Raw genomic sequence first — 18,870 nt, 5'->3', positions numbered from 1 at the left:
TGAGAATAATTGCAGCCAAAATTCTGGAAATTGCTTAGTCCTGAAGGGGTTAATCATGTGTAAAACATAACAAGTACAAATCTCTTCAAATTGATATTCACTTTCAGTCTTTGAAAAATTGTAAAAACTGACTACAGATCTCCTCATTTATTTTGAACTTGGTGATAAAAAACAGATGTGAGATGGTTTTTTTGCTTCTGTTATAGGTAGCAATTAACCCTAGTCGGGTTTTTAATATATAAAGCTTTTAAATTCTTTACTTTGTGAGATAGTCCTTCTATTTTACCTTTAGACTTTAAAACTAGACAATTGTATATTCATTCCACCCCTAACAAACGCTTTAAGAGCATCACATATTTTCTGAATCTATATTATTCTGCACAGAGGAATTTCAAATCTATTCACTTATATTTACTTCTCTGCATTGTTTCTAGACTAAAACGTGCATATTGATCTTTCCAGATCAATGTGTGAAACAGGCTCTGAATTATATTGACAACACTCTGTGCAATCTACACTGAACAGTTATGTAGAACATATAACATTTGTGGCATTGATATGAGTTTGATTAAATAAACTCTAGAAAGGGAAATGGAATATTACAGTACAAGCACCTATCTTGGCAAGAAATCTACCAATTAATGGTTCCAAGTTATCCTTAACATAGACTAGGTATTTAAAGATTGTTACAACTTGCAGGGGCATTGTAGGTGGTGTGTCTAGAGAGGTTAGGACTAGAGATGAGCGAGTATACTCGTCCGAGCTTGATGCTCGTTCGAGTATTAAGGTATTCGAAACGGCTTGTTGCTCGGACGAGTATTTCCCCTGCTCGAGATCGAGCATTTAATTAAAAAAACACAGTGAAGAACAATGAAGAATAGAATAAAAACAGTGAACACAGTGAGCACAGGATCATTTAAGTGAAAAAGACAGTGAAGAACACAGTGAAGAATAGATTACAGATGTTCGGCACATCTGCTTACTTGTCGGAAGATACGCGCGGAACGGCAGCAGGGAGACATCAAGCAGCAGGGAGACATCGGGCAGCGGGGAGACATCGGGCAGCGGGGAGACATCGGGCAGCACGGGGGAGACATCGGGCAGCACGGGGAGACATCGGGCAGCACGGGGGAGACATCGGGCAGCACGGGGAGACATCGGGCCGCACGGGGGAGACATCGGGCAGTGGGGAGACATCGGGCAGCACGGGGAGACATCGGGCAGCGCGGGGAGACATCGGGCAGCGCGGGGGAGACATCGGGCAGCGCGGGGGAGACATCGGGCAGCGCGGGGGAGACATCGGGCAGCGCGGGGGAGACATCGGGCAGCGCGGGGGAGACATCGGGCAGCGCGGGGGAGACATCGGGCAGCACGGGGGAGACATCGGGCAGCGCGGGGGAGACATCGGGCAGCGCGGGGAGACATCGGGCAGCGCGGGGAGACATCGGGCAGCGCGGGGGAGACATCGGGCAGCACGGGGAGACATCGCACGGGGAAGAAGAGGAGCGGATCCCGGGACAGCGTATCACCCCGACAAGTAAGCAGATGTGCCGAACATCTGTAATCTATTCTTCACTGTGTTTTTCACTGCGTTTTTCACTTAAATGATCCTGTGTTCACTGTTTTTATTCTATTCTTCACTGTTCTTCACATCTGCTAACTTGTCGGGAGATAATATACGCGCGGAACAGTGAAGAATAGATTGCAGATGTTTGCATACATCTGCTAACTTATCAGAAGACATTCTTTTTCAATTAAATAACACATTTTATTCCTGAACCATGGTCCCTTTGAAAAATGCTCGGGTCTCCCATTGACTTCAATGGGGCTCGTTATTCGAGACGAGCACTCGAGCATCTGGAAAAGTTTGTCTCGAATAACGAGCACCGAGCATTTTAGTGCTCGCTCATCTCTAGTTAGGACAGATTTATCCCTGTTAATAGCAAACCCAGAATAAGTACAAAAGCCGCTGATAATATTCTTAACACCACTAAGGGAGTTATCAGTATGTCAACAGATTATCATCATAAACAGAAACAAATTCCTCTCTATCCTTGCCTGGTAACCCATTAATCTCCAGTCCTAAACCGAGAATGTGGTTCTATTGCTATTGCAAACAAGTAAAGGGAAATAGTGGAAATACACCATTACCCTAATATTATACCCTACTTTTTACAATTATGTAGCTTAATATGGGAATGTTTGGTGAAATTCGGAGAGGAGAGGCTTCCGTTAACACACTCTGCTATAAAGCCCGACTGGTAGAGGGTTGAGGTGATAGTTGACTTTTGTGGAACTTTCTCCCATCTTCCTGCTGCATCTCAGGAGCACAACCACAGTGATCTTGTAGTTCTTCTTTACTTCTCTCACCAAGGCTCTTCTCAAATGATTGCTGGATGGCCAGGTTGAGGAAGAGTTGTGGTCATCTCATCTTCTTCCATTTAAGGACTATGGAGGCCACTGTGCTCTTAGGAACCTTGCATGCTGCAGAAATCATTTATTTTGCAACCTTGGCCTGATCTGTGTCCTGAAATAATTCTTTCTCTGAGCTCCTTGAGCAGTAGCTTAGACCTCATGATTTTCATATGTTCTGACATGCACTTTCAGCTGTGAGGTTTTATATAGATAGGTGTGTGCCTTTCCTTATCAAGTCCAATCAGATAAATACAGCTAGATTCCAATAAAGGAGTAGAACCATCACAATGAGTATCAGAGGGAAATGGGCACTAAATACGTATGATCAAGATTTCAGTTTTTCTTGTTCAAATAATTTAGCAAAAACATCTACATTTCAGTTTTTTCTGTCAAGATGAGGTGCAGACTGTACATTAATGAGCAGAAAAAAAGAACTTTGTGATCTTACCAATTGGCTGCAATGAAACATAGAGTGAATAATTTCTATACCCATTGTAAGTCCATACTTTAATATTTAATTTATATTTTATTTATTTTATTGGATATTGTTGTCAATTTCTAGGATCTGCTCAACAACATAACAAAATAATAATTGTTGTCCATTAACTACATTCATGTCAGAGGGAGGCAGCTGACTTCCTAGAAAGGAATTTGGAACATGTTTTACTAGAGATACATGAAAAACTGGATATTCCGTCATTGTCTGCCGCATTTAAGACATAAGGCTACATTGTTTACTTCCCCATTGATCCTGAAACTTTTAGTCCAGTTTTTCTAAATGCAAATGAAAAAGCAATTCCCTATTGGAAAGCCATACATTGTCTCCCACTTTAGGACAATGGAGAAAGTTTGTCCGTTTACTGGAGGCATTGTGAGAATTATTGTATGAAAACACACTGGGATTTGGGAGCAAATCAACCCAGCCATCTTGAATGGCAAATGTAGCATAGGTGTTATTGTTCTAAGATTTGATTTGTATAATCAGTCCTAAGAGGGGAAATTCAGACAACCAGAATCTGGAAGTGAATAGTAACTCACGATCCGAGATAACTCTTATAAGAAGATCAGCATTCTCTTTATGGAAGACAATAACATGGGATTATGCGTTCTCATCTTCAAGCCAATCAACCACAATAAAGATACAATGTTTCCCTTTAGAAGCTGGGACAGTAAGTCAATAATAAATTAGAGATAAACCTCCAAGGACAAGATGGAATTGACAAAGGCTGCAAGGTGTAGCAAGAGGATTTATACAGTGAAATGTATTACTTCAAATCTTGATAATGGGGGTTTCGAAGGAATGTGTGAATGAAGATCTATTCTTTTCCAAATTCCTTTGTGACCTGCTAGCTAGAGATCATCATTCAGTCTTAAAACCTTTAATTTTACATTTTCATGTATGTAAATACATTCATTATAAGTCCATGCTATATTTGGGAATGTAAGGGACATGTGTGTGGGCCCTACTTGGGGAGAACAAAATGTTAACTATAAAATGACCTCAAACAGGTGCTCCCTGCAAGATGTCAGACATATTTCAGTGAATGAATATTCTAGACCCAGGTTTGGAGTATCACTTATTATGCATTGCAGCCCCATCTCCCCATCTGTGATTACTAGACAGGTAGTGTAGATTTGTACCGTGTTAGCCATGGAGAGCAGAAGAAGAGTGAAGAAATCAGGTGATACCTTTTTGAGGCTAACTGAGTATATTTGATGGTGAGCTTTCGAGAATACTAGTTCTTTTCGTCAGACATGATGTTATGCATGAAACAGAAAATTCCCAGCATTTTATACACACTAAACAGTGATCATCAAAGGATATTAAAAAAAACCTCTAAAACAACAGATTGATAAAAACAGGGACATCTTATTTACAACAGGATGGCAATAAAAACATTAAAAACCTATGAGGCAAGACACATGAGCCCTGGCTCTTATCTGCTTGTGGCCTCCAGGTCAGAGGTAGGAGGTCATGAAGCTGGCATGAATGTTAAGACCACTTTGCAAGGTGTTGAATCTCCTCATTAATTTATAATCCCATTCTTTCCTTTCCCTCTGTGTCTTAAAATGTTCCATTAAAACAGTAATCTGCAAATCTTCCATAGTGTGGTCCTCTCTGGAGAAATGTGCAGCCACTGGGAGATCTTTCCTTTCATTTTTAATATCAGCTCTGTGTGAGTTCATACGTTGATGGAGTCTCTGACCTGTTTCTCCAACATAAAGGCCTGTGGTTGGACACTACTGACACATGATAAGGTAGACCACATTAGAGGACCTGCAGGAAAAGGTTCCCTTGATCTGATGTACCTGCTGTGATTGAGGTACAGGTACCTGGTCACCCGTGCAAATGTACTGGCATGTTTTACACCTGCTTTGCAGGCAGGGTGAGGTACCATTTTCTGATGGAGGTCTCAGGGCACTCCGGACAACCAGTTGTTTCAAGTTTGGTGGTTGCCGGAAGGACAGGAGAGGAGGGACTGGAAATATTTCTTTTAATCTTGTGTCTTTATGCAGAATTGGTTGGAGTTCCTTGGCAATGTGATGTAGGATCTCCAGTTGTGGGCTGTAAGTAACTACTAGGGGCACTCTGGCCTCCTGTTGGGTCTCCTTATATTTGAGTAAATCATCTCTGTTGACGGCTGCTGCTTTACCTATTTGGTTATCAGTCACTTTTGATGAAGTGTCTGATGAAGAGAACTAGTATTCTCGAAAGCTCACAATCAAATATACTCAGTTAGCCTCAAAAAGGTATTGCCTGATTTCTTCACTCTTCTATTAGTAGACAGGAACATAATTCCAGTAATCCATACAATTATACAATTACAACCTGTAATTGATAAGATCCATGGCCGTATCCAGCAGGGTTATTGAAAAACTATGAACAGCATGAAAACATTTGGATATTGACCTGTGTAAAATCTGGATGAAAAAAAAAAGGATCAGCAATTTATTTTAACATCAACATTTTATCTATGGGTGTCATAAGGGTGAACCCAGTATACCCAAATGTCAATAGTTGTATCTGACTCCAGCATCAAACTGCTTACAGGACACAACTGATATATGTAAAGGCACTTTTAGACAACATGTTGCTAAGACCAGGTTAGATAAATAGCACCCGGTTACGTCAGCAAGCTTAACTACTCAAATATTGCCAACAATATGAACAGATGTGATTGACTTGCAGAAATTGCCAAAACCCTTAGCTGTTTTGTGAACAGGTAAATGTGTCACATTTAGAGATTATGTAAAATTAGAGTGAAAGCTACTAAGATAAGAGGTACTAAAGCAACAATTTTATTATTTTTCTACAATTCTTCAATCAAATGCAAAATGTTACCTTGCTTAGAAAAAGAAGCAATAAAAGCTGAAACATTCTGATGTCTTATTAGGAGCACAAACATCTTGTTCTCTAAGTCTGTGGCTTTACCCTTCACTATATAATTTTTAGATTTGACTTAAGTGGGTCTATTCCCAAACCTTTTTCTGTAAGAGATAAATTATGAGATCTTTTAATTTGGAACTGAAAATCAGTTTTCTACTACAGTTTATTTCCTGTATCTCTTTATCTTTGTCCCTGGAGACCTAATTTAAATGAGCAAAGTAGGCATTTCATTGCTGGAAAAGGTCAACATTTAATTGAGTTCTAGTACACTAGGTTTTCTTTCAGTAGGTATTTATTTCTAAACTTTAAATTTCTTTATTTCCTGAGGATTACTAGTTGACATTATTAATAGTAACTGAAAATGCATTTTGTCTCAAAACTGATATTATTAAACTGCAGTGCGTCAACTAAAAACAGTCTATATATTATGGATTAATGGTTAAAAATTCAGACAAGATGTATTATTATGGTAAACATATGGTTGGTTTTAAGTCATTTTTAGCAGTTTTGATTCCTAATAAAAAATTTACTTTTTGTTATCTAAGTCAATAGACACCAGGAAGTGTAAGAAAGCAAATAAACATTAATAGTATAGTATCACCATTAGTGATGAACAAGTTGGTCAAATTCAGGTCTGAAAAATCCCCCAATATTGGAAGAAAATTAGTTTTTTTGTTTGGTGCAGTTTGCCTGTGAAGTGTGCAGTGTGCACCAGATTCATGAATTGTGGTGCGCGTTCTTCCTGAATCTTGCGCCCCCTGCACTGCTCCGACAGAGTTCACCAACTTTATTTTGGTGCTTCTTTAACATACAGAGGTCTTCCAGGTTAATGTGGTAAGGACAAGGTTGGTTAACCTTACAAATTTTCTATATATTAAGCATAAAATCAATCTGAGGTGCTGGTGGCACATTGTAACAGATCATGTGCAAAAACACCATATACAGGCAGTCCCCGGGTTACATACAAGATAGGTTCTGCAGGTTTGTTCTTAAGTTGAGTTTGTATGTAAGTCGGAACTGTATACTTTATTATTGTAACCCCAGTCAAAAAATTTTTCGTCTCTGTGACCATTGGATTTTAAAAATGTTGGGTTGTCATAAGAACCAGGATCAACAATAAATCTTAATTAAAGACACCTGTCATAACTGTTATAGTTGTTTTTTGTAGCATAGGCCAAAAGTACAGCAAATTACTAAAATCCAGAGGTCCATTTGTAACTAGGGGTCGTATGTAAGTCAGGTGTTCTTAAGTAGGGGACCGCCTGTAATGCTACACTGTAGTATGACAGTATGAGATAGGATCACTCAGCCCACCAAGAGTTAAAGTACCATAGGAGGTTGGAAATAATTGTAAAAAAAGTATAAAAAAGTTTAAAAAGTTCAAATCGCCCCCTTTATTGATATAAAAAGAAACAATACAAATCATAAGATGTCGCTGCGTCCTAAATGTCCTAATCTATCAATGTATAAAAACGATTATTCCCAGCAGTGAACCGTGTAACGGAAAATAGTGACCAAATGTCCAAAATTTTGTAATTTGACAACTTATAAAAATTAAACTACAAAGTGATTAAAAGGTCATACAGTCCCACAAATGCTATCAATGGAAACATGATCATGCCCTGCAAAAAATGACATCATAGAGAGCTCCATATGCCAATGTATGAACAAATTATTATGTTCACAATATGGCAAAATGAAGATATTAAATAAAAAATTTACTAAAGTTTCAAATTTTTTTACGCCTCTTTAAACCTACATAAATTTGGTATCCCTGTATTTACAGTGGCCCAAAGAATAAAAGGGAGGTGTAATTTGGAACATACAATGACAGTCGATAAAACAGAGTTTACCGCATTTAGATTTTTTCCACACTTCCCAATATAAGCCGTGTAAAATTAAATAATACCATTAGGAAGTACAATTTACTACACAGAAAACAAGCCTTTATAAATCTGTGCACACAGAAAAATAAAAAAAGTTATGGATTTTTAAAGAAGAGGAGCAAAAAATGAAAATACAAAAATTATAAATGGCATTGGCCGGAGGCAGTTAATATGCTACTTTTGTTCCATGAGCCAGTATCATTAGTATTTTTCAAATTTTGTTGAATAAAAATTCATTTAAGGAAAAAAAATTATTTGTATTTGCATCACTATTGTCAGGACTCGTGGTCAGTGAATCCCCTGGACCGTCGCGGGAGATGGTACTAGCCAACACCTGGGACCAAAATCTATGTGTCACCTGGTCTTTTCCAGAGCCCGCCACAAAACGGGATGGTCTTGTTGTCGCAGGGTGCCACCAGGTCATTCCACAGGTGCAACTAGTCCGTGGTGGCAGCCAAGGTAGAGGTACAGGTACAGTGGGCAGTCTCATAGTCAGGCACAAGCAGGCAGTCAGGGCAGGCACCAGAGATGAAAGGTCGGAGGTCCATGGTTACAACAGGAGATCAAAAGGAACACTGGGGAATCGCAGGGAGACTTTCTCTGAGACATATGAGTGCAAAGATCTATATTGGAAACCCTTAAGCCAATCAGAGGTGGCACCGGGGAACTCGTGACAACTATCTTCTGGTTACCATTTTGTAGTATATACAGCTTTTTGACTAGTGATGAGCGAACCCAAAGAGCATAATTTAAACAATTTAGTGGGTTTGGAAGCAAAGCCGGTGTTTTGGGATCCAAGTCTGTGTTCAGCAAAAAGCGCAAAGCTGTGTGATTGACCACAGAAGTAGCAAGTAGCTTAAAGCCCCTTAGCAACTACATGCATGTCTTCTGTATGCATGCCTTTGATTAACTGGGCTGGACTTGTATGAGAGCAGGATCATATTTCCATATGCCATTACACAAATAGACAGCTTGGGAGAGCTTGCTGCTCACCATAGGGGCAGTCAGAAAGGCAGGGACTTTGTGAAAGAAACAGCAACTGCTCTTTTCAGGTGTATAGAAGAGGTGCTTATTATAAGGGACAGGTGGACAACTGAAAGAATTGCATCTGTGCAGGGATATTCTTACTGGTTAAACCAGATTATAGAGAAATACTTGCACATACCAGACAGGATTATTAGTATTTAGTGCATTATCCAGTAATATCTTGAAGCCCATGTCTCTGTGTAGTATTCAGCTCCAGAAAAATCATCAACAATCATAGCTTGATTGCAAGGTTTATCATGTCAGTGATAAATACACTAATACACAATAAGCACACTAATACACAAATCAGAAAAGTAGCATGGTCTGAGAATAGTGCACACAAATGCATGCATCAGAAAAGTAGTGTTGTCACAGTATAGCGTACACTGATACGTGCATCAGAAAAGTAGTGAGTAATAGCATTGAGTAATACTTAGATCAAATGTTTGTATGCATTTTCTGTGCCAGGATTTTTTTCTTCAGTGACCAATAATGTTCATTTAGTTCCACAGTATGTTTATCATATACACTCACCGGCCACTTTATTAGGTACACCTGTCCAACTGCTCGTTAACACTTAATTTCTAACCAGTTAATCACATGGCTGCAACTAAGTGCATTTAGACATGTAGACATGGTCAAGACAATCTCCTGCAGTTAAAACCGAGCATCAGTATGGGGAAGAAAGGTGATTTGAGTGCCTTTGAACGTGGCATGGTTGTTGGTGCCAGAAAGGCTGGTCTGAGTATTTCAGAAACTGCTGATCTACTGGGATTTTCACGCACAACCATCTCTAGGGTTTACAGAGAATGGTCCGAAAAAGAAAAAACATCCAGTGAGCGGCAGTTCTGTGGGCGGAAATGCCTTGTTGATGCCAGAGTTCAGAGGAGAATGGGCAGACTGGTTCGAGCTGATAGAAAGGCAACAGTGACTCAAATCAGCACCCGTTACAACCAAGGTAGACAGAAGAGCATCTCTGAACGCACAGTACGTCGAACTTTGAGGCAGATGGGCTACAGCAGCAGAAGACCACACCGGGTGCCACTCCTTTCAGCTAAGAATAGGAAACTGAGGCTACAATTTGCACAAGCTCATCGAAATTGGACAGTAGAAGATTGGAAAAACGTTGCCTGGTCTGATGAGTCTCGATTTCTGCTGCGACATTCGGATGGTAGGGTCAGAATTTGGCGTCAACAACATGAAAGCATGGATCCATCCTGCCTTGTATCAACGGTTCAGGCTGGTGGTGGTGGTGTCATGGTGTGGGGAATATTTTCTTGGCACTCTTTGGGCCCCTTGGTACCAATTGAGCATCGTTGCAACGCCACAGCCTACCTGAGTACTGTTGCTGACCATGTCCATCCCTTTATGACCACAATGTATCCAACATCTGATGGCTACTTTCAGCAGGATAATGCGCCATGTCATAAAGCTGGAATCATCTCAGACTGGTTTCTTGAACATGACAATGAGTTCACTGTACTCAAATGGCCTCCACAGTCACCAGATCTCAATCCAATAGAGCATCTTTGGGATGTGGTGGAACGGGAGATTCGCCTCATGGATGTGCAGCCGACAAATCTGCGGCAACTGTGTGATGCCATCATGTCAATATGGACCAAAATCTCTGAGGAATGCTTCCAGCACCTTGTTGAATCTATGCCACAAAGAATTGAGGCAGTTCTGAAGGCAAAAGGGGGTCCAACCTGTTTCTAGCATGGTGTACCTAATAAAGTGGCCGGTGAGTGTAGATCGCTTTTGGCTACCCCATGGCCATACATTCAAGCTGCCCTACAAAATAGAGAGTGAAGAATATTTTATATATATAATTTTGTTTCTCTGTGGCAGGGACTCTACTATGAAGTCCCATGATGCAATATTTTGGTTGGTTGCAGGATCCAATGTTTTTAAAATATGAGCAAATCTCCTCATCCTGGTTCTTCTTCTGCAACAATATTAAAATTCATATTAATGTAAAATCAAATTAAAATGTTTCAATTCTGTTAGCTACGGACAGTGGAAGGGTCTTTGGTTTTCTCATAGTTATTTGTACCCTTTGTTGAAATCAACATGATTTCATTTCAAATAATGTAAAGTAGCAAGAAGGTAACAGAATGGACAACACCCTGATAGGGATTACAAATGGACAGTTGGAGGTTAACCCTATTGTAAACCAACTGATGGTATCAAACTCCTGGAGTCAGTCTCTCCCATTATAATGGGACGTAAATCTGCCACATTGTGTAATTTACAAACAAGTAGTGGAATGTGGTGCCCTCTTATCATGGTTATGTGAGGAGAAAACCTGGAGGGCCAACTGTGGTTGTTTACTGGGTTGCCGATACTGCCATAGGCCAATATGACACAGAGTCTACTAGAAGTACAAGGACGCCATTCAAAGGAGAACAACGAACACTGCTACAAAATTGGTTCAACAACCTCTTTTATCTTACCAGAAGCTGATTGAATGAAAGGTCAAAAATAAGGACAGAATATACCTGAGTAGAGTGTGGAATAGTTGGTGTTTGAGGGTGTGATTGTGATAGTACTCCATATATATATATATAGGACCAAATGGGTAGAAGGAAAGTGAGATGTATTCTACTGCAGAATTAAGTGTAGAAGAATTATAAGTAGCAGAATTAAGGGAATGAGTAAAATGTAAATTAGAATAGATATAGCTGCATCAGTATTTTATGTTTGTTTGTTAATGCTTGTATTTTTCCCAAGTATACTACATTGAAGAAAGTTTTGGAGAGTTATTATGTTTGTTTATTTTGTAACTCTTATTTTTATTATCAAACCAATATTTTCCTTTAAGACTTGATGTCTACTTAATAGAGATAGTTTTGGATAGACAGTAGAAACTGGATCAAACACCCTACGAGAATGACTATCTGGGTCTGAACAACTAGAGCACCTTTTAATCACAATCAGATGAAGTTTGTTGTTTTCTATAGTTTCTTTTACTATTATGAGAATAACTAAGTGGGACTGAACACCAAAAGCGTTCTTTAACCCCTTAATGACCGCCGTATCGGCTTTTTACGGCGGTCATTAAGGGTACTTCTTCTGACGCGTACGCCTTTTTACGGCGGAGTGTCAGAAGAAGATTTCAGGACACCGGGTCTCGCTGGTGCCGGTGTTGGGCTGTGATCTTACAGCCCAGACCCGGCACTAACACCCGGGATCGTAAAAACTCAGATCCCAGGTGTTTAACCCCTTACATGCCGCAGTCAAGCATGACCGCGGCGTGCAAGTGTGTCCCCCGAGGATCGGACCCCCCCGGTGAGCATACCAGGGGATCCGATCCCTCCTGACTCAGCCCCGGGTTCCGAAGAGTGACCCGGGGCTGTCGGCTCCTCTCTGTGCCGGGTTCCGCCTCCTGGCAGGACCCGGCTGTGTGTAACTGAGCATGCTCAGCATGCTCAGTTACTTACACTATACACTGCAATACAAGTGTATTGCAGTGTAAAGGCTTGAATAAGCAATCGGATGATCGCTTATTCAAGCCAAGAAGTAGAAAATGTAAAAAAAAGTTAAAAAAAAAATTAAATATTTTTATAATATAATTAAATAAATAAATAAAATAAAAGTCCCATAATCTCCCCAGTAACACATAAAGTGCAAATACAGTAAATAAAACACAAAAACACGTACATATTTGGTATCACCACGTCCATATTAATCTGTATAATAAATCTAAATCAATATTGAACCCGCTCGGTGAACTATGTAAAAAAAAAACTCAAAAAACTTCCCATTCCATCAAACACCATCACAAAAAATGTTCTAAAAAGTGATCAAAAAAGTTACGTTCCCTAATATGATACGACTGAAAAGAACAACTGTTTTCACAAGAAATAAGCCCTCAACCAGATCTGACAACAGAAAAATACAGAAGTTATGGCCCTGAAAAGTTGTCAATAGTAAAAACAATGCGATTTTCTCCAATATTGGTTTTGCTCAGGAAAATTGAGCAAGAATAAGAAAAACTATATAAATGAGGTATCACCGCAATCGTAGTGAACCAGAGAATAAAGATAAAATATTATTTTTATGTTACGGTGAGCGGGGGAAAAAAATGCTAACAATCCAAAATAAAAATTGATGATTTTGTTTGTGTCCCCCTGGAAATAGTTAATAAAATCTCATGAATAAGCTTTAGACTCCCAAAATAAATTATCTATACATTGTATCTGATCCCGTACATAATAAGCCCTCATATGTTCGCATTACCGAAAAAAAAATTTATAGGTCGTACAGTGTGACAATACAAATCTGCTGTGAATGGCACCTCCATTCATTCTATACTCGGCCGTGCGCCCGTACAGCAGTTTACCACCACATATGGGGTATCAGTAAACTCGGGAGGAATTGGGCATCAAGCGTTGCAGTGCGTTTCATCATTTAATTTATTCTGAAAATGTCAGTTTTGGCCTAAATGAATGTATTTTCCAAAAAAATTCTACAGTTTCTAAATCGCAGGTCCATATTTTTTAACCCATGTGAAACGTTTAAAGGGTTAATAGACTTAATAGAAGTTGTTTTACATATGTTGAGGGGTGAACTTTCTATAGTGGGGTAATTTATGGGGTTTTACTATTATTTAGGCCTCTCAAAGTCACTTGAAAGCTGAGTTGTCCCTCAAAATGTTTTGGCAATTTTCATGAAAATAAGAAAAATCGCACCTAAAAATCTGCACCTCATAACATCCTAGAAAAAATGACCGGAAGCATAAAATATCATCCCAACATAAAGCAGATATTCTGTAAATGTTAATTATCAAACTTTTTGGGTAGTTTTACATCTTGTCTGGAAACCAGAACATTTCAAACTTGGAAAATGAAGAATTTTTACAAACTTTTGCCAAATTTTCACTTTTTTTCAGAACGAAACGCAAAACTTATCACTTAAATTTTATAACTAACATGAAGTACAATGTGTCACGAGAAAAAATTCTCAAAATCAACCGGATATGTTAAAGCGTTCCGAAGTTATAACCAATTATCGTGAGATATGTCAGATTTGAAAAATCGAGTCTGGTCATTGAGCTGAAAACTAGTGTCGGTGATAAGGGGTTAACCCAAATGAAAGGAAGGGTGTTTAGTTTTCCCATTGCTTCTTATACCACTTTGAGAATTGGGAACTGGGTCTGAACACCAGTAACACCATTAACTGGTGTGACATAATTTTTAAAAAATTATATTGAATAAATTCCATGCTTTTTAAAAAAAAGATTGTTATTATTTGAAGTACTTTGCCTAACTCATTGTGTTAAGAATTGCAATCAAAGTTTTCAGAAGCAAAATATTTTCATACTTTGAAAGCTCTATTATTTATTAAAACAGTTCAAGCACGGAGAAAACTACTACATAGCAGAACACAGTAAAATAAAAACAAGCACAAAAGGCTAGGAAGGTTGCACTGTTAATCTGATGATCAGCACAATCAAACTGAGTGGAAAGGAAGGACTCAGCAGAAATGCAGTAGCTTAAGCAGACAAATTCCCAAACTCTTATATATTAATCACCCAATGGATTGTTTTATAAAATATTTATAAGAATAATTGAAGCTAAGTTATGTAGCTATAATCAGAAGCATTAATTTAGAAAGACAAATGTTAGCATGTAAGGGTAAATATATACCAATTTTTGTGCTGAAAATTCCCCACTCTGCTCATATTCACCATTCCCACAGCCCAGGCCTCCTCTTCTATCTTCATGTCCGCGGCAGGTCCGCGGACATCATAATTGTACGCCGGCCAGGCCGTGCAAACGGAGCCATTGTGGTCCTGGAGCAGAGTGGGGAATTTTCTGTTCTACATATTTGTGAACGGCTGGTACCTTTTTGGAAAAGAAATTTCGGCTTGGAACTCTCCACCTCGGTTCGGGCAAGTCATTCGTTCTCTGAAGGGTGCAGTGTCCACGACCTGGAAAGGGAGGGACTGCAGTACCAAAAACTTGGACAGTAGCAAGGTCAGCTTCTGTAACTTAGGATGGCTGGATGCATACAGTTGTCTCTTTGTAATCGCCTCGCTCAACGACTGCTGGCGCCATGTGTAGCGAGGAGCAGTAGCATCTGGACCAGGAGATGATGTCAAAGACAAACAGCTCCCTTCAGCCGAGGTGCTGAAACCTTGACTGGCTGAAATGGCATGTGTGCCAAGGGGTTCTGCTGTTGCTGCGCCGACAGGATGGACCATATCTGAGACCTGTCTCTCGCAGACCATTGGATGGTGATGCTGCATGTGTTGACGCAGGGCAGTGGTGCCAACATTAGCTCCCTGGCCATGCTTCACTTTCTGCCTGCAGATCCGACATATACACACGCTTGGCTCCTCTGGTGCATTAACAAAAAACTGCCACACCACTGAGATGGTGATTTTACCACCAAAACTGCACTGAGTGACTACTACCGCGCAGCCTTGCTGAGCCCCTTTGCCACTCCTTACTTGGACCTGTCAATTGGGATTTGTACCTTGTGGCCATTTCACTCCCGGCCACAGTAGCAACTTGCTACTCTTCGCCGACGATGATGAATCCATTGCTTCACCCGGCTCCCAAGTGCAATCGGCTACATCATCGTCAATTTGCCTTTCCCTTTCACTGCTATTCTCCTTAATGGTGTCAGTATGCACACGTCTTCACTGTCAAGGAGCTGCTGACTGTTCTCAAACACTTCGTCCTTGCTGTATAGTGGTGCAGAGTCCAGACCACCTAGTAGCTCTCTGGCTGAGTGAAATGAACAGGACAGAGTCTGGTTGAGGACAGGTGAGGGCCGCTGACCTGCTCCTTGGCCATGCCAACTAACTGTTTTATCTGACAAACCCACAGACTCTTGGCTGGGGATGTCAGATGTTATATTTGAGGAATTGGATGACCTTTGGGTTGTTGATCAACACACTTCCCTGTTGCGACGTCCCCTTACTGTGTTGCGACCTCTGCCTGCTCCACATTCCACCTTTCTGTCTGACATAGTGGTTAATCAACTACGTGGATTTGACATGTATTTCTTGCGCTCAACTTTATCAACAAAGAAGTATTGGAATTTGCATTATACAGATACCCCATAATGGGCACCCTGTAATTGGAGCGAAAATCACTCTATAAACTACGTGGATTTGACATTTATTTCTTGCTCTCAACTTTAGCAACAAAAAAGTATTGTAATTTGCTTTATACAGATGCCCCAAACCGCACACCCTGTGAGAGGAGCAGAAATCACATCAGCAGCTGTGTGGATATGACACAGAATTCTTACCTTATGCAAGAAATAAGAACTGCTATTTGGCAGTATACAGATCCCCCTAAACGCACATCCGGGGAGAGGTGCAGAAATCACTACATCAGCTGTGTGGATTTGTATATCAATGTATCCAGATTAAATTGTGACTTTCTTTTATATAATTATAATAATAAACTAATAATAATCATTTCAGTTAAGCTTTGGAGTGAGATATATAGTTTTCTATAACAACTGGATGTTACCTCAGGTCCATCCCATCCATAGAGGTAGAATTAGGGTTGGCTGTTCAGTCTAGACACAATAATGGCTGAATTAATGACTCTCCAATCACTGCATTCAAACTGTTTGCTTCCATAGATAAAAATTTTAACATTTTCTCAATTCCGCCCATGACATTTTGCTAATTAAATCATCTCCCTACAAATCGTGATCCACTGTGTGCAATTCACAAAATCTTAGTTGAGATGGGTCTTTGTTGCGGTTCACTAAAAAATGTTTTGATATAGAGTATTTCTCTACCCCCCCTCAAAATTCCTTATATGTGCCCCGGTTCTTTCCTTAAATGATCTTCCCGTTTTGCATACGTATTGTTTAGCACATGTGCATGTAACTGTTACAAGTTAAAAGTTCTTTCAGTTTGAATATAAAAGGGCTTACTGTAGAGGCCCGTTGATTTCTGCATGTGAAATAAGTTGTCTTGCAGCAAATACATTTGCCACATCTGAAGAACCCATTCATATAAGCCACATGTCCTGTTTTGTTTTTTCAATATTTTTTTCTGTATGTTATTTTAAACTTAAATCGGGTGCTTTGGTGTATACTACTGGCCATCTTTCTGTGTATAGATGTTTAACTTTTTCTAGGAAATAATTGGATAAAATCCTCTCTATTTTTTAGATGAAATGGTTAAAGGCATACTAATTTTAGTGTGGTCTACTGTATTTTTGGGTGGTGGGGGTTCAATTTAATTTATTTTAGTTCTTTTACCTCTTTAGGTGTCAAGGTTTGTGCAATTGCATCTAAGTTGTCAGAATTGTCCATTTGGCACATTTATAAGCCTTCAGGGAGGTGGCAAGTATTCATCAAATTAAGCCATTTCTTGCAATCAGATTTGTGAAGGTGCTACAGGTGTGATTATTTTGAAATATCACAGTTAGGAGATCCAAATACCTTCTACCTTAGAATCAGTGATGTTTGGTGTGAATTTCAGACTTATAGTATTGTTGTTTAAGGAAATAATGAAGTCTAAAACTTGTTCTACTGCCGTTCCAAATCAAAAATCTATCATCAACATAGCGAAGCCAAAGAACCTCCCAATGCTCCCAATGTGCCATAAACAGATTGACATAACTTGGTGCAAACCGTGTACCGATGGCGGTGCCCAACATCTGACAGTGGTTAGTATTCATTATCAAACTGAAAATAATTGTGTATCAATATTAAAATATCTCATAAATTAACTGAATCTGTATTATAATTCTAACTCTGCTGTTTCAAGTAAACGATGACTAACTGCTTCAATGCCATCATTTTGTCTTATACATGTATATAAGGTGCTGGCATCTACCATTGCATTATCCACTGGTGTTGCCATTCTAAAGTTTCTAAGACACATTTGATTGATGTTGTATCTTTAACCCCTAACGTGGCAGCCCTTTTTCGTTTTTGCGTTTTCATTTTTCACTCCCCACTTTCAAAAATCTGTAACTTTTTAATTTTTCCATGTTCAGAGCTGTGTGTTGGCTTATTTTCTGCGTAACAAATTACACTTCAAAATGTTGGTATTTAATATTTTTTTTAATGAAATTTTTTTTTTTAACTTTTTTTATTTTTATTTTTACTATTTTTCAGACTCCCTCGGGTACTTTAACCCTAGGTTGTTTATAAGATCCTATTTTACTCCTCATACATTACAATGTGCTGATAGCAAATTGTAATGCATGGGTTAACCGGAAGTATCCTCGGGTCTTTGTGAGACCCGAGGCTACCATGGCGATGGATTGCCGCTCCCCGATGACGTCATGCCCATGCGCCACCATCAACAGGAAAACACCTGCGATCGGTGCTGGTAATACTACGTCACATGTCGGTAAGGGGTTAAAATAACTTGTGGTGCCTTAACATAATTCTGTAGATATTGATCTATGTATTGATCTAGGTTTGCTGTTAGTGAACAGATTGCACATACTATAAGTCCATCCAGAGGAAATTCTGGGTTTTTGTGCATATTGGGTATGCGATAGAAGACTGGGATCCTTGAAAATGTATTCCTAAGGGCAGTATCGAATAGAGATTATAATTCTAATGTGTATTGTTCTGTAGAATTTTCTCATTGATTGTAATTGTTTCTTTGTATTTCACTCGGCAAAGATTTTTCTACACCACCATTTTGAAGGAACTTCTTTTTTCTCACTTCTTGGTTGTGGTTTTAATTTTGTGTGTTGCAATTTATCCTGTGTTGCCACCATGCTTTCAATTGGATTTCTCCATGCCCATGCAAACACTGAGTTTATCTATTGGTTGGCTTGGAGCAAATTTAAAAAAAATTTTTTAATAGGTTGATTTTGTTTTTTGTTCCAAATGTCAATTTTTTTTATGTCTATTAGTACTCTTTTCCCTCTTTTGGTTTTGGGCTGGGACCTTCTTCTTTGTCCTATTCTACTTTTTTTTTCTTGTAGGTACTATTTCTGTCATTGGTTGACTGGATGTGCTTGTGAGACTGTGTATGAATATGGATGTTGTTACATGGTTGGATGTCATAGATAGTACTGCTACTGGTCGATGTTAAGGGATCTCCTGCTAGTAAACCTGTGCCTGCATTAGATTGGGTTCTAGTGGTTCTATGTTGATTCTTTGTTGTTGCTAACTATGTTATATGCTGTGTGTTTGTATTTTGTGTTACTGCTG

The sequence above is a fragment of the Engystomops pustulosus genome, chromosome 5, assembly GCF_040894005.1.
Source record: "Engystomops pustulosus chromosome 5, aEngPut4.maternal, whole genome shotgun sequence".
In the NCBI taxonomy this organism is placed as follows: domain Eukaryota; kingdom Metazoa; phylum Chordata; class Amphibia; order Anura; family Leptodactylidae; genus Engystomops; species Engystomops pustulosus.
The sequence above is the reverse complement of the archived record's forward strand: the minus strand, read 5'-3'. Positions refer to the sequence as shown.